This window comes from Podarcis erhardii (assembly GCF_964252035.2).
Source record: "Podarcis erhardii genome assembly, chromosome: 3".
Lineage (NCBI taxonomy): Eukaryota > Metazoa > Chordata > Lepidosauria > Squamata > Lacertidae > Podarcis > Podarcis erhardii.
In genome coordinates, this window is record NC_138507.1 from 91,302,081 (window position 1) to 91,318,407 (window position 16,327).

The following is a 16,327-nucleotide window of genomic DNA, read 5'->3' on the forward strand; positions in this document are numbered from 1 at the left end:
GCCCTTTGTAGAACTTAGCCAGGGGGGAAATGAGAGCAAAACTTGAATCATTTGGTGATTTCTGTCATTTGCTCTCTACCAATGGGCACCAACCAGCGCTGGAACTTGCAGATACAGGCTACATATACACTACACTTTTGAAGCACATTTGCAGGGGTTGAACTCCATGACCCCCGTGGTCCCTTCCAGATCTACAGTTCTATGATTCAAATGCTCAAATCTCAACTTAAAGTATCCATGACATTCTTCTCCTCAAAGAATTCTGGGCCCTGGAATTTACCCCCACAGAGTTACATTTCCCAGCAACCCTTGACAGCTTTCAATGCCCAGAATTCTTTGAAGCAAAGAAGGTGCTTTCAACATGCTTTAAAGGTATAGTCATGACTTCATGGAAAAGGAAGCGTTGAGCATGATCAGGTCAGGATAGGGCACCTTAGCTTTCGTCCTTTGCCTAAAGTATAACGGGTTGCCGGTAATCATTCCCCAGCTCTAGGCTGCCATCTGCAGGACATACCTACTTTACAAGGGAATTATAGATTTTACTGTGTTGAGTCTGGTTGCATCTCCAAGGGAATCTCTTTCAGGGCTTTTGAAAAGAACATAAGAGCCTGCTGGATGAGGCCAACAGCCCATCTGGTCCAGTATCCTGTTCTCACAGTGGCCAACCGGATACCTGTGGGAAACCAGTAAGCAGGATTTGAAGAGGAGGAGGAGGAGGAGGAGGAGGAGGAGGAGGAGGAGGAGGAGGAGGAGAAGAAGAAGAAGAAGGAGAAGAAGGAGAAGAAGGAGAAGAATTTATTACTTATATCCCGCAGAAGAAGAAGAAGAAGAAGAAGAAGAAGAAGAAGAATTTATTACTTATATCCCGCACATCTTCCCAGAAGAAGAAGAAGAAGAAGAAGAAGAAGAAGAAGAAGAAGAAGAAGAAGAAGAAGAAGAATTTATTACTTATATCCCGCACATCTTCCCAGAAGAAGAAGAAGAAGAAGAAGAAGAAGAAGAAGAAGAAGAAGAAGAATTTATTACTTATATCCCGCACATCTTCCCAGGCCTCCCCAGCCACTCTGGGCGGCTCCCAACAGAATATTAAAACACGATAAAACATCAAACATTAAAAACTTCCCAAAGCAGGGCTGCCTTCAGACGTTTTCTAAAAGTCAGGTAGTTGTTTATTTCTTTGACACCTGATGGGAGGGCCTTCCACAGGGCGGGTGCCATTTGTTGCGATGTCCAGGCACAGAGAGAGAACAAAAGCTATTCACAAACAGAAACTTCCTGTGAACAGGAAATACACAGGCTGTGACACAACAACCTTCTCCCTTTTTAAGGTGGAACGGAAATATCCTAACACCATTACCAAGAAGGCCATCTGCCTGGTTCCCTATAACCTCACTTCTCCCAGTGAGGGAACTGCCAGAAGGCCCTTGGAGCTGGACCTCAGTGCCCGGGCTGAATGATGGGCGTGAAGATGCTCCTTCAGGGATACTGGGCCAAGGCCTCTCCCCTCTCCTGTGGTTTCCAGCAACTGGATTTCAGAAGCATTGCTGCCTCTGACTGTGGAGACAGAGCCTAGCCATCATGGCTAGTAGCCACCCATAGCCCTGTCCATCTTTTAAAGCAATCCAGTTTGGTAGCCATCGGTGCCTTCTGTGGAAGCAGGTTCCATAATTTTATTAATTTCTATCACATCACCCCTTCCTTGCCTTTTCTCTACAGCTGGCATCTTGACAACAGGATTTAGGAGAGAGCTTGGTCCTGGCCATATTGGCTCCACTATTAGAATGCCCTTTCTGTAGTTTGACGAAGAATAAGAATAACAAAACAATTTTGAAAATATATATCAGGCTGTTGAAATACTTGGATACTAATTCTGGATATAGGATTGCTCCAGAAGCTGTAGCTTCAGCAGTAGACCGATGAACCCTAATTTATACAGAGAGGGAATCCCCAGGTATGCCAGTCCCCCATCATCTGACTGGACACCTCACTGGTAAACTGAATGCAAGGAGAGTCAAGCTGCTCTTAAGATATTTTGCTCCACTTTGTGGGCCTGGGGCCATGGATGCCATGCATCATGTATTGCCCTGCCACTGAAATTTGTAGGTGCCCTGCCCCTTCATGGGGAATTGTGTGGGTGCTCGGGCACCTAGGGCCCAAGAGAGTTGGCACCTGGGGACTTCCGGGTTAGCGCCATCGGCAATGGCGGAATTCCTCTGATTCAGAGGAACCCGCTCCACGAAAATCGGGTCTTGCCGCGGCGGCGAAGGCGGAGACCCTTTAAAAATCCCAGGCGGAGGAAGCCTGGGAACGTGGGATTCGGCTGACACCAGGAGCGCCCACCCTACCCACAGGGAAACCCCTTTTCGGGGGTTCCGAAGTGACGTGGGGTGAGAGGCGCGGTGTTTTGAATCGACCGCTATTTTTACGGAGTGAAGCCGCACAGCCGTTGTCGGAGAGCGCTGACTTTTTCTTGTGGACAATTGGATTTCAAACAACAACCCATGAGTAGAACGGAAAATTGGATTTTTAAAGTATTTCTAAATTGGCACCAATCGGGGAAGGTCCAAACAGGAAGTCCGCCTCCCCTTTCTGTAAATGAACTGAAGCAAAGAACCTGTCAACTAAGGTCGTGGAGAGTTTTGTGTAAAGGATCTTAATTCTACTGATTGAAATTATCATCAATTTTTCTTGGAAGCAGGGAAGCCTGCAGGAGAAGGACAAAATTTGGGATTTGAAGTGCCACTTCCCTGAACCCGGGAGTGGTCCATGAGAGCCCGTTGATGATGAATAGATCAATTTGACAGCTGTCAAGTTAGCTGTCAAGATATAAAAGAAGGACTTTGTTTCTATTGTCTATCTTTGTTACAAGCTTATGTTTAAAACGAAGGAAGGACTGTTACAATTTAACGTATGGGACTTTTGGGTCTGTGCTGAAAGGAGTGAAAAGGAACTTGAATCCCTCTAGAGGGAGCTTTGGGACATTGTCTTAAGGAGCAGCTGGGAAATTGTTTTTTGACCTTGGACTGGTTAAGGATGGCGGTCGGGAAGGAAATTGAGTCTGAACTGAACAGGACATTCTTTCTCATGGGAAAGCTGCAAGACCAGATAAATGTTTTGACTACTAATGTTATAACTTTGGAAACAAAAGTGGGCATTAGTAAAGAACTCGATAAGAATTCGGCACAGGAACCTCCTTCAACTGAACAAACCGGAAAATTTGAGAAGGTGAATCATGTTGGAATTGAAGTGAAGAAAGGGGGAGCCGTAACCCTACAGATGCAAATGGTGAACAACAATTTGAGGCCTGACATGATGGCAACAAGGAGAAGCAAAATTTCAGAGATGGAAGCCTGGCCTGGTTTGGAAAATGAAAGATGGAGAGATTACCTTATGTGGAGATCAGATGACCTTTGGATTACAAATCTGAGCCAGGTGGAGGTTGGAGTTTCGGGGGCCTTTGGATTTGAAAGGAGCGTGAAACAAGATTTGGAATATCCTATAGGCCCTATTTTTAACCATGGAAGTTTGGCAGGAAGGAATATGATTACCGTTGGGTTGGAGCTTCCCCGAGATCTGGTCTTCAATACCAAAGACTATCAAAAAGACCGGCAGAGGGGACATGAAAGAGATTTAAGAGCCTCGGATTTAAGATCTCCGGGTTGATGGCTTCACGAGATTGATGGACTTTTGCTGGGGACCGAAACCGGGGAGGGGATCTGGTGGAAGGAAATTGGGAATTTAAAGTGTATATAATATAATTTGTTTTTTGTTTTCTTAATGAGAGATGGGAAATTCGTGGAATGGAATTTTTTTTGACCTTAGGGAAACGTCTTAATAATAAGTATAGGTATATAGGTTTGGATGAGAGTTAAGATTGGACAAAGTAAAAGTGGATGGTTATGTGGTGAAAGAAAGAATGGGAAATTATAGTATAATAAGATAAGATATAAGGATAAAAATAAGATGAAGGATTGGTTGGAATATTTATATGAATTAGAATACAAAGAGGGGAACTATAGTATGTTAAGATAAATTATTGGGATTAAAATAAAGCTGGAAGGATTTGCTGGAATATCTAATTGAATTAGAATACAAAAATGGGAGGTGTGAGGAAGTCTAGAAAATAAGTGAATGTAAGTAAGTGAGTTAAAGGTTTGACTTGTTTTTTATTTCTTTTTCTCTTTTTCAGCTTTTTTTCGGTTTTTGGATGTGTATTGTTTTTCTTTTTTTCCCTTTTTTTCCTGTAACCTTTAAAATATTAATAAAAATTTATTTTTAAAAAAGAGAGAGTTGGCACCTGGGGCTGCTTGTTTATCAATTATTTATGCTGTAGTACTCAAATTTATTTATTTAATATGTTTATTTGGAGTATTTGTACCCCACTTTTTATCCAAGTAGGCTCCCAGAAGGGCTGACATACAGTCCATTAAATCAAGGCTAAGTCTGTCCCCACCAATGACGCATGGTGAGGCAACCGTCTCCAAAGGCGGGATCCGGCCTCCAAAGATTGCATCACCTACTGCCATGAGGCCAACAGCAGCTGCAGTACACTCCTTGGAGGCCAATCTGCCACCTCCTTGGCAATGTCCCCAAAATGCTACGTCCACAGCAGCCAGGAATGGTGGTAGCTGCCCCCCCTTCTCCTGCACCTTCCCGAGGAGAGGAGGACAGTATAGATTTAGAACAGTGGTTTGCAGAAGGGCATAGTTTAGAGGCTGCAGAGGGCAGAAGCTGGGAAATGCTGGAAGGGGAACAGCAGGAAGAAGGAGAAGCACCAGGGGAGAGACAGCTGACAGACTCTGTGTCCATGGAAAGCATTCCTGACCACCCCCTCCCAAGGCTCAGATTAACCAAGGCAGGAGTGACGTTGAATAACGGAGACGTAGGTGGGTGGGATTTTACTTGGAACAACGCCATTATTAGAAAGGCTGCATTCCTTCGTCATTCTCTGCAAATTATTGAATAAATTGCTTGGTAAGAACTTTTATCCTTTCTCTGATTCTGGGCTGCCACCATGGGAGGGATCTGATTCCCTGAGCCTGACAACAGGAGGCACTGCTCGTCTCCTCCCATCCCCTGTTCTAGAAGTTGATCTTTATTTCCCCCCTTTTCTTCCTGGTGTAGATCTTCTTCCCAGGGGTGGATGGGTGGAGACACACCATTTTGTGATTTGTCCCAGGTACCAGAATGTCTTAGGCTGCCCCTGAGCAAGCAAGTCCTTGCCCATGGGCTTACAATCTAAGAAAAACATGACACACGTGGAATAGAGGACAGGGAGTGAAATGTGGGGAGGGAATCACATTCGGGCCTCAATTCTTAAACTGTTGTTCTTACAATGACCAGCCTCCACAGTTCAGAGGTAGGAGGTGCCAGATGGAGCTGGCTTTGGGTAAAGTGGATGTGCTCACATTGCTTTCTTTGGGCATATGCCAGGATGAATTAAGAAGCAGCGCTGTCAGAGTGTGTGCAAACACCTTTCCCGCTTCCATTTCTTCCCTCTGCATAGCTCAGTCTGTTAGAGCATGGTGCTTGATAATGCCAAAGTTGCAGGTTCGATTCCCGTACGGGACAGCTGTGTATTTCTGCACTGCAGGGGGTTGGGCTAGATGACCCTCAAGGTCCTTTCCGACTCTTCTACAATTCTGTGATACCTAACCAGCACCTGCCACATAAAGCTATGGCCTGGGCTTGGTCTCTTATGTGCACTTGTAATGACCGTATTTGGATGGATTAGTTTAAACTGCCTTAGTGACATCTTATCTGCTAAGGGCCCTCATATCTATGGGACCGCCTCTCCTGGTATGCCCCACAGAGAACCTCAAGGTCCATGAATAACCATAGTTTAGAGGTCCTGGGCCCTAAGGAAGTCAGACTATCCTCCCCCAGGGTCAGGGCCTTTTCAGTGATGGCTCCGACCTGGTGGAATGCTCTGTCCCATGAGACTAGGGCCCTTCAGGATTTAACCTCCTTCCGTCGGGCCTGTATGACAGAGCTATTCTGCCTGGCCTTTAATTTGAATTCAACCTGATCTTTTATTTCCCTTCTCTTCCTTCCCTCTCCCCTTTTATGAAGATCACCCACTCTGAGACCCCACAGCTAATTCTCTCCTGGCCCAAGTAGGACCAATTCAGCCAGCTAGCCCTGGGGATTATCTAATGCTTATTTCCCCTAAACTGATTTTTGATTTTTGAATTTTATTGTTATTCATGTTTTTTTACTGTATTTTATGCTGCTTTTATAATTAAGTGTTTTAAATTTGTTAGCTGCCCTGAGCCCGGTTTTTGAACTAGGAAGGGTGGGGTATAAATAAAAAAATATTATTCATTATAAGCTGCCAGGAGATTCCCACCAACATTTCACAGATGGGACATTGGGTTACACTAAGCAGCAGCAGCTCACCATGAACCATGAGTAAAACAATTGTGTAGAGTTCACAGTGGGCTTGATGGATGCCTCAAAGAGAATGCTGGGAATGTTCACTTCAAAACACAACTAGAAAGCATAGGGTGGGTATACCATTACTTGGGTTTTGTGTTACTTCACTCCCCCCCCCCTCTTGTTCCAAACTCTTATTGTCATCCCTTTGACAGAGCTGGCAAACCTGTGGCCCTGCTGATGTTGTTTGACTCCAACACCACAGGTTGATTTAAATACTGTGATGGGAACTTTATCCCTTCCAGGTCTTGAAACCCCAAACAATAGAGAGGCCAGGAAATGCTTCCACAATTTGAATTTGGTGTCGGTTCTGTCCATGGTGGAGCCACTACAAGGATCTCTGGAAGCACGACACGCCCCGAGGTAAGCTTCATTATGATTCACTTGGCTGTAGATGGGCATCCTTTGCCTGTGTAAAATGTGACCATGTCACTGTAAAAGGGCACGTAGCACCAACATAATGAGGCCTACTATGAAAACAGAGCCTTGGAGACACCTGCAAACTGCAAGATTAATGGGACATCTGGTCTCAGAATTGATGGGTTAATATGGTACTCAGCATAGTTTTAGTTCTCACTGTTTTTAGGCAGGGGCAGCTGACAGGGTGGGGTGAGTCCGGGCGGCTCCACAGTGCCAGTCCACTGCTCCATCCAATCCTGGCGTTCCAAAAATAGCAAAGGCTGTTTTTGACTGGAAAATCAGCAAGCAACAACTGTGGTTGGCAGAAAATTCACTAGATGTCACTGTCACACCACACAAGCACCGGGTAACTGAGAGAGAGAGAGAGAGAGAGAGAGGGTGTTTGCCTCACTTCCCCATTTGTGTGTTTTTATTTTTTTAAAAAAATGTGTGTAGAGAGGTAGTGAGGTGCCTTTGGCAAGGTCAGAAAATACACATGCAAATATAAGATGCATGAACTCTCACAAAGGTCCACAGAGCTTTGCAAAACAGAGCTACAATGATAATTGCTGCTGACTGTTTGGGGGTACAGTGGTACCTCAGGTTACATATGATTCAGGTTACATACGCTTCAGGTTACAGACTCCGCTAACCCAGAAATATTACCTCAGGTTAAGAACTTTGCTTCAGGATAAGAACAGAAATCTTGCAGCGGTGGCGCAGTGGCAGCAGGAGGCCCCATTAGCTAAAGTGGTGCTTCAGGTTAAGAACAATTTCAGGTTAAGAACAGATCTCCAGAACGAATTAAATACTTAACCCGAGGTACCACTGTACACAAAACCCTGTTTTGCACAGTGTGAAGCCATGAACACAGGGAGAGGAGAATAGGATTTCGCTGGTGTCCTGGCCTCTGACCTCTGTGCACTGAATGATCCTGTGCATGAAGCCTACAAGCTGTGCAGCCCTGTATGTGTGGTCTTGGATCTTGTAAAAACTGGCATCCCTGACCAGCTTTATGCATATACTGTTTGTACACGCGCAGCTTCTGTGTATAAAGTGGTAGTGAATGAATGCAGTTGTGGATTGGGATATTAGGTGCAATACTGTTCACCTTCCAGACATTCATTGAACAGGATTTCAGACTACGTGTAAAAGGCAAACAGCACGTGAAATCTGCAGTGTTATGGCTGCTTCTACACCCATTCCGGCAAGACGCTCCCATGAAAATATATCCTTACTCTGTTGCTGTAGACAGCCAATGTGGTGTAGTGGTTAGAGTGTTGGACTTAGGGGCAGGGAGACCAGGGTTCAAATCCCTGCTCCACCATGAAACTCACTGGGCGACCTTGGGCCAGCCACTGCCTCTCAGCCTAGCCTACCTCACGGAGTTCTTCTGAGGATAAAATGGAGCGGAAAAGAGCCACGCAGGCCACATTAAGCTCCATGGAGGAAAGGTATATAAATGTAAGAAGCAGGCTGTGTTTCCGTACATATATGGATGCACTAGGGCAGGCTTCCTCCACCTCAGCCCTCCAGATGTTTTGAGACCACAATTCCCAGCATCCCTGGCCACTAGTCCTGCTTGCTAGGGATCATGGGAGTTGTAGGCCAAAAACATCTGGAGGGCCGAGGTGGAGGAAGCCTGCACTAGGGACTGCCGTCCCTGTTCACCAACCCTGCCTACTCACCAACCACCTTCCCTCACATCTGGCCAATCCCTCTTCCCTTTATCCCACTCACCTAGCCTCTCATAGCTCACCCAAACCTCCCCTCCCCTCCCCATCCCATTCCCCCCCCCCAGTTCACCCCAACCTCCAACCCCCTTTAAAAGAGGGGGGGACTTCAGAGAGTGCTTGCTCACTCACCTGTTGTTCTGTTGAAATACTGCAGTTGGCAGGGCCACCTATTGGCAGCCACACAAACTGCAGTGTGACAACAGCCTTACATTTTTTATGCGTATAGGAAGACGTGCTTATATAAATGAAAGCATTAAACTTCTATCCATTTTTTTTTTAAACACACACACAATCATTGGTATGTTCTACACTCCCATCTTAGCAGCTTTCATTATTGACCTGGGTTTTCCTCCCCAAGCTACTGAACACCTTTGACTTTGCTTGGGGATGGTTGATCAACAAAGCTGTCACAATGATGGATTCCCCTTGAATTATTGCTTAATTAGCTAAGCTGGAGGTATAAATCAAGTGCACTGCCAATTGTCTTATTCTGCACACAGGCGGCCATGCTCAGCCTGGCTCTAATGAATTATTAGCTCCTGCCACTGAGAAATTGCAATACGCAATCTCAGGTCTCTAATGGGAAAAGAAATCCAAATTCACATGTAGGGGCCAGAACCTGGAATAGCTTTACCACAGATATTAAGCGATATGCATGTGAGCAGTGCCACTGACCTCAGCTGGAATATACGACCCCTAACTATGTTATTTTCTAGCTAGCCCACCACAGAAATACAGAAATAAGAAAGGGCAAAAGCACTGTATCAACGACTGCCTCCTACATCTTCATTCTACTGAATTGCAGCTTGGACAGCCCAAATTATAACTGGGTCACAGGGAATGGCTCAAGTAGATAAGAACTTGCTGATATGGTTCTGAGCCTCTGAAACTTTAGGGAGCAGTGGAATTTGTAGAAAGGTTTTTTTCTCTGTGTGTGAACTCTTTGGCAGAAAGTGGTGGTGATTTATTATTTTTTCTACACCACTTGGGCACAAAGAAACAAAGCGAATTTCCCTGAAAACTTCCAAAGAATTTGCACACCCTTGGAAAACTAAGGAGGAGCCCCTTCCCACCTGCACATCCTCTGCCTGTAATGTGGTGTTGAATCAGAGGCGATTTTAGGGTGGCGTGACCAGTGCAGTTCCACTGCCGCCGTGCTGTAAAGGTAAAGGTAAAGGGACCCCTGACCATTAAGTCCAGTTGCAGATGACTCTGGGGTTGGGGCGCTCATCTTGCTCTACAGGCCGAGGGAGACGGCGTACAGCTTCCAGGTCATGTGGCCAGCATGACTAAGCCGCTTCTGGCGAACCAGAGCAGCACACGGAAACGCCATTTACCTTTCCGCTGGAGTGGTACCTATTTATCTACTTGCACTTTGTCGTGCTTTCGAACTGCTAGGTTGGCAGGAGCTGGGACCGAGCAACAGGAGCTCACCCCGTCACGGGGATTCGAACCGCTGACCTTCTGATCGGCAAGCCCTAGGCTCTGTGGTTTAGACCACAGCGCCACCCGCATCCCACCGCCATGCTGTAGAGGACACCAAAACTACACTGTAGAATGGAGTGTGAGACACGTGTCGCACAGAGCCCAAGCCCAGCCACTAAATTTGGGTTGGGGGTTTCATCTTAGCTTTATACTGTGCTGCTGCTGTTGCAATGTCCCAAGTCTTGCGGGGTGGGAGAGAGGCCTTGCTCAGTGTCTTCTGGGAGCACCTCTTCCTTCTCACAATTAGGAGAAAGGAGCAGCTTGTGGTGCCCAGAAGCTGATTACGAGCTCTGTTGCTACTTGAGCTTACCTTATAATCAGTTCCGGGTACCATTTAAGGACCCCCAATTTCTGCACTTTGGTGCTGTCACTATTAGAGGCATGTCCACTCCGCTGGGATAAGAACATAAGCAGAGCTTGTTGCATCAGGCCAAAGGCCCATCTAGCACCCTGTTCTCACAGTGGCCACCCAGGTGTGTATGGGAAGCCCACAAGCAGCACCTGAGTGTAACAGCACTCACCCCACCAGCAATTCCCTGGAACTGGATAGGGTTTAAGGCGCGAGAGTGCCTTGATTTAACAGGGTTGGAGACAGAGGGATGTACCACATCGTCATGCATGTTTTCAGTCTCCACTTTGTGACCCATAACAGCCCACCTGTTTCCTTCCACAGCAAAAGAGGGAGCAGAGGGATGTGCAGCCAAAGCCCCAAAATCACAAACTCAGTTGTTAAATGTTGGAACCAGGTGAATCTCCGCAAATGTCTATGCATTGCTGCTTTAATGGAATTTTAATGAAATGCTATAGAATTTTCTGTTTATTTGCTTTCAAAGTAAGCTTGCCATGGATTATTGAGTGCAAATTACACAGGCAGCCTGTGGAACTGCATTCTGCACCGATTAGCTGGTATGCAATGCAGCAGGTTATGAAGTATTAAAAAATCAACCACCTCTTACTGTATGCATGCATGTGCAGGTGCACACAAACACACACACACCTTTAAACTAAAGGGTTCCCAGAGCAGCCTACAGATCAATATAAAAAGGAGAGAGAACCCCTGCCCCCAGGCTTACAATCTTAAAGACATGACACACAAGCAACAAGGGAATGGGGAGGGCAGAGAAGAGGAAAACAAGAAAATTGACTCTTGAAGCTATGCAGTAGGAGTGTAACTCCTAATGGGATGAAAACGGCTTCAGGGTGTGGGGCAGGGTGGCAGCGAGGCCAAGGCTTCCTGGGCACATCCCAAAGAGCACCTGATTGTCTTTGCCAGAGTACCCACAATGCCCTGAGCTTGAAGCCACCCTGCCCCATCCCAGTAAAGAGCAGGAAAACTACCAGAGATGGAAGGAAAGAGAAGTGCCAACAAGAGAAGAATGGCAGACAAAACTGATGGGAGTATGCAGAGATGGCGAAACTGGCAGCGAAGATCAGAAACCAGGAAGATCAAGTATTTTCAAAAGATTGGATGTCGAGTTGCTGCTCGGCATCCAAGGAAAAATCAGTCTCACACCATAATAGGTTCCGAAATATAGCTGCTCCTAGGGCTCATGCAGCACAGCTTTTATTGTGTGAAATCAGAAAGATACAAAGTACAAGCCAAGCAATTTGTTCTAGCAAGCAGATAAGGACCTTCGCACTAGACCATGCGAGCATCAGGCCATGCCACGTTAGCCAATCATATAGGACAGCACGAGCTGTTCACGCGCTGTTCATGCTCCAAGGATGCTTCTAGCTATGAAATCACCCTGTAACAATAAGAACTTTGCTCATGCTCTCATGTACAAGCAATCATTTTCCCACATATCCCCTTTTTTGTTTATATTATTAGAGGAAAAGAGGGACCATTAGTCCAAATCGTACACTTCATTGCCTAAGCGTCTACACTTTGCAACATAAATTCCTCTTGTAACCCCTGTGGTGGGCCGTGGTCGGTACCACCATGCAGTGCATTGGGAAATCAAAGAGGGTATGCATTGAATGCAACAACACACCATAATGAAGCCAGCAATACATGCAATTACAATCAATAATATTTTTCTTAACCATAATCCATTAGGTAACCAAGAAGACAACCATTCCCATGGATCAAAACCTTCAGGTGGATTCAAAGGATTATGGGCTATCATTTGTTCCATATGATCAATAGTAGCAGAGATATTGGTCGATTGATCAGTTATATACATGCAGCAATGAGAATGAATTAAGGCACAAATTCCACCTTTAGAAGCAAGGATCACATCTAAAGCATAATGATGTTGAAGAACTACATTTCTTATTTCTGATATTTCTTTGTTAATCATTTTTAAAGCCAAAATGGTGGAATTAAACAAATTTTCTGTCCAGTTTGCCAATTTATGCAAATCACGGTAATTCATGGCTGCACCTAAAGAAGGCAGAAGGGACCTAGAGATGGCCGTCCCTGTATATTGAGAAATAGGTGATAGTACTTCCCTTCTGTTACGCAAACGGACCGCTGGGAGCTTATCTATTTTATATACCAAGGGTACTACTATACCTAACGTGCAGGTACCAGAAAAGGCAGAGGGGATTTCTTTGTAGGCACGTGTGCCACAAAATAACCATAAATCAGATTGAAGCAAACATGTAGTTCTGCTGCTCTTTCTCATCCAGTCGAACCAAACATAAAAGTCACTACACGCAGCTTGTTGTTCATAGGTCATGTAAGTTGTGACATTATTAATTAAAACCTTTGGTCTGCCACTCATGGTTGTAACATTAAGAAAACAAGAAGATCCATTAATGTATTCATGTGTCCAATTACAATATGGATAATGACCTAAAAATTTTTTGCTATTGTGATTAAAATGAAAACAATAAGGAGCTAATTCTACAAGCGATAGAAATACAGGAGGTAAACTTATGCGATTGTCCTTCATATTATTGCTAATCTTATATGAAGCATTTATAGGAATACCATGTAATAGAATGCCAATAGCTGTTTCCGAGCAACCTGCGTGATATTTTGTGGCTCGATTATTGGCATGTAAAAACCACAAACCAGGAGAAGCCACACAGCCATTCCTGCAGATACAGGAGCCCATTTGCTGTAAATAGGCCTCATGTACTGCTCCGTGCATTGCTGAGCCAAAAATCCAAACCCAACGAAACGTGGTGACACAGATGGGATGGTCGCTATTGGGGGGCAAAACCCAAGCGATGCCGGTATAGCGAGGGCATCCTTCAAAGCCAGGCTCAGTTCCCAGACAAGAGGCGGCAAAACTGTAACGATAAGTGGTAAAAACGGTGGCTTCCCAGGGTGAAGGGGGGCCAACGCGATAGGGTTGAAGATGGCCTTTTAACGTGCCAGGAAACACTGGAACAGCTGTGGAAGGTGACGTTATCCAGGGCACATCAATATGGCGATGTCTCCAACTGCAATGCGGGTTGAGGTCAGAAGGCAGATTCCCACAGGCAGACAGCGTAAAATACGGTCGCAAGGCGCTGGTGTCTCCTTGGGCGAAGACGTAGTGAAGTTCAGCAGGCGTAAAATCCTTTCTGCCAAATACCCAGGGTGGCCAGTGTGAGATCTAAGATGTGCTTCATAAAATTGACAAGTCCTGGCCTGTATCAAAGATGGGGCACTTTGTGCTGGGGTGACATAGCTGTGTGGTAGATCTGCACTGCGCATGAAAATGACCCACTTCTCCACATCCAAAGCAGGTTTTATCCTTTGCAGGATTTTTGGACACAGTGGAGGATAGAGCTGCGGCTAGCAAGCGAGCTTTATGTATCTCAGTCCCCACCGATTGGCAGGCTTTAAGCATATCTGCAATGGCTATATTGGGAGTTGTCCTCAAAGGGCGCAGCGCTTGCTTACAGTCCTCATTGGCATTATCAAATGCAAGCTGGCGAACAATCACTTCTTGGGCTGCCACGTCTTGAACTTGTCGCTTAAGGGTGTTATACAAGCGATCGACAAATTGTCCATAGGGCTCTGTAGGACCTTGTCTAACGCTCCCCCATCGGCCATCGCGCTCAGTTTTGTCATCAGGGACAGAAGCCAAGGCCTCCTGAGCAGCAGCCGTAGTGGCCTCCCAATATTGAGGATCGAGAGTTAGCTGTTGGGCAACAGTAAGAAAATTGCCTCCTCCCGTTAATCCATCGAGGACATCAGCTTGGGTTAACATGACGGGGGGTGGCGGCGGTGCGGCACCAGCAGCGGCAGCAGCCAAAGCAGCCTGATGATTAGCCAATGCAACATTATTAAGATTATTCCGAATCCCATCTGCACGACGTTGGCAGGCCCAGTGCCAAGCTTGTATAAACAAAATCATTTGATGAGGCTGCATTACAGTGCGGGCCAACAGCTTAACATCCTCTGGTATCAAATTTTGTTGAAAAATAGTGCCAAACAAGCCCAGGGTGTAAGGAGATTGCAAGCCATTGTTCTGGACAGAGGAATACAGTTATTTTATGAATCTCAAATCAAACTGTTCGTGTCGGGCTGGGCCTCCCCCTGGCACGGCAGGAGCAATCACAGGAAAGAGATTAGGAGTTGTACAATCAAAACCCAACAATGGGGCAGCGGCGCGGAGAGATTCTTGGAGAGGAGTAGTAGAAGCAGTGCCAAATGCCTTGGGCGGAGGAGGTGGAAGAGCGGGGGGTGCTGCAGAATTTGAAGAATGCAGGGGAGTGACAGGAGGAGCCGAAGGGAAAATGTCCGGCGGTTTAGGAGGTAGGTTTGAGGCAGGCAAAGCGGGAGCTGGGAGGGCGGGCGAAGAAGCTGTTGCGGCAGCCAGAAGAATGTTTGAAGGAGTTAAGCACGACATAGCTTTGTAGACGTTACACCAGGCATGCAAAACTTTGACATCAATCTGAGGATGATTTTGAAAGAAGTGTCCAATTTTTTTCCAATCGTCTAACTCCCAATTTCCGTCCTGGGGGAACCAGGGACAGTGAGTGTCCAGGGCTATTATAAGGGACTTAAGGTCAGCTTTCTGAACAGCAAGGTTGTTACTGGCCAAAAGGAATTTAAGGTCTTTAAAAAAATTTTTCTGTGGTGCAGAGAGAGACTTTCCCATGATTGCAAGAGTTGCAAAAAGAGCAGGGAGCACTTACCGGAGGGATCCTTAGGAGGATGAGGGAGGCGCCTTTTGCCCTATCCGGGCGGAGATAAGTGCTGATAAGTCCGTAACGTAGTCCAGAATCACATTCACACGGGAGCTCTCACCGGGGATCCACTACGTGGATGAACGACGCGTCTGCAGCCCTGCCGGGCGAGGTGAGGCTGAACGTTGTAAAACAGCATGAAGTCCGAAAGAAATCACACGGGAGCACTCACCAGGGATCCACTACGTGGATGAACGACGTGTTGGTGAGTGCTGAATAATGAAAAACAACGTGAAGTCCGAAGGCAGTCACACGGGGCACCAATTGTCGAGTTGCTGCTCGGCATCCAAGGAAAAATCAGTCTCACACCATAATAGGTTCCGAAATATAGCTGCTCCTAGGGCTCATGCAGCACAGCTTTTATTGTGTGAAATCAGAAAGATACAAAGTACAAGCCAAGCAATTTGTTCTAGCAAGCAGATAAGAACCTTCGCACTAGACCATGCGAGCATCAGGCCATGCCACGTTAGCCAATCATATAGGACAGCACGAGCTGTTCACGCGCTGTTCATGCTCCAAGGATGCTTCTAGCTATGAAATCACCCTGTAACAATAAGAACTTTGCTCATGCTCTCATGTACAAGCAATCATTTTCCCACAATTGGAGTAAATTCCTAATTTATTGAAAAGACCACTGTAAACAGTTAAAATCATTGGCAGGATGTAATGACATTTGTAATGTGGAATTAATTATGGTAACGATAGATATATAACAGATGGATTATGGTAAAAGATGCAGACATTTTTATTTTAAATATGGAACCCATGGAGGGAGGGAAGGAGGTCTGAAGGTTCGAAAGAACCTTTTATTTTAATGTTTGAAATGGTTAAAGTTAAAATGTATAAAACCAATAGAAAAACTTTATTTTAAAAAAGAGCAGGAAAACTACATCCCTTATCAGCTGGTTGATTCCAGCAGTTTAACCGCTGCACTACATTTGGATGTGCTCCATAGTTTCAACAGTGGCTACTCCCTCTGCCACTCCGCCATCGTAGAGAGGCTGCAGTGACAACACGGCCACTTCACTTGTCATTCTTCATTTGTCATTCTTCATACCTCTTCACACCTTGAAAAAGAAAAAGAAAAAGAACAACATATAAACACCTGAAGTGTACACAAGAGTCCCTCCTGATTTTCA

At 45.7% G+C, this 16,327-nt stretch overlaps 1 long non-coding RNA gene across 1 annotated transcript; it reads left to right on the forward strand.

Annotated features, from left to right (window-relative positions):
- The first annotated feature begins 326 nt into the window (after nt 1-326).
- LOC309338612 lies at nt 327-16,246 on the forward strand. Its single transcript, XR_014154997.1, has 4 exons — nt 327-372; nt 6,681-6,798; nt 10,729-11,525; nt 15,796-16,246. It is a non-coding gene; the product is annotated as an uncharacterized lncRNA (long non-coding RNA).
- Nucleotides 16,247-16,327: the final 81 nt, after the last annotated feature.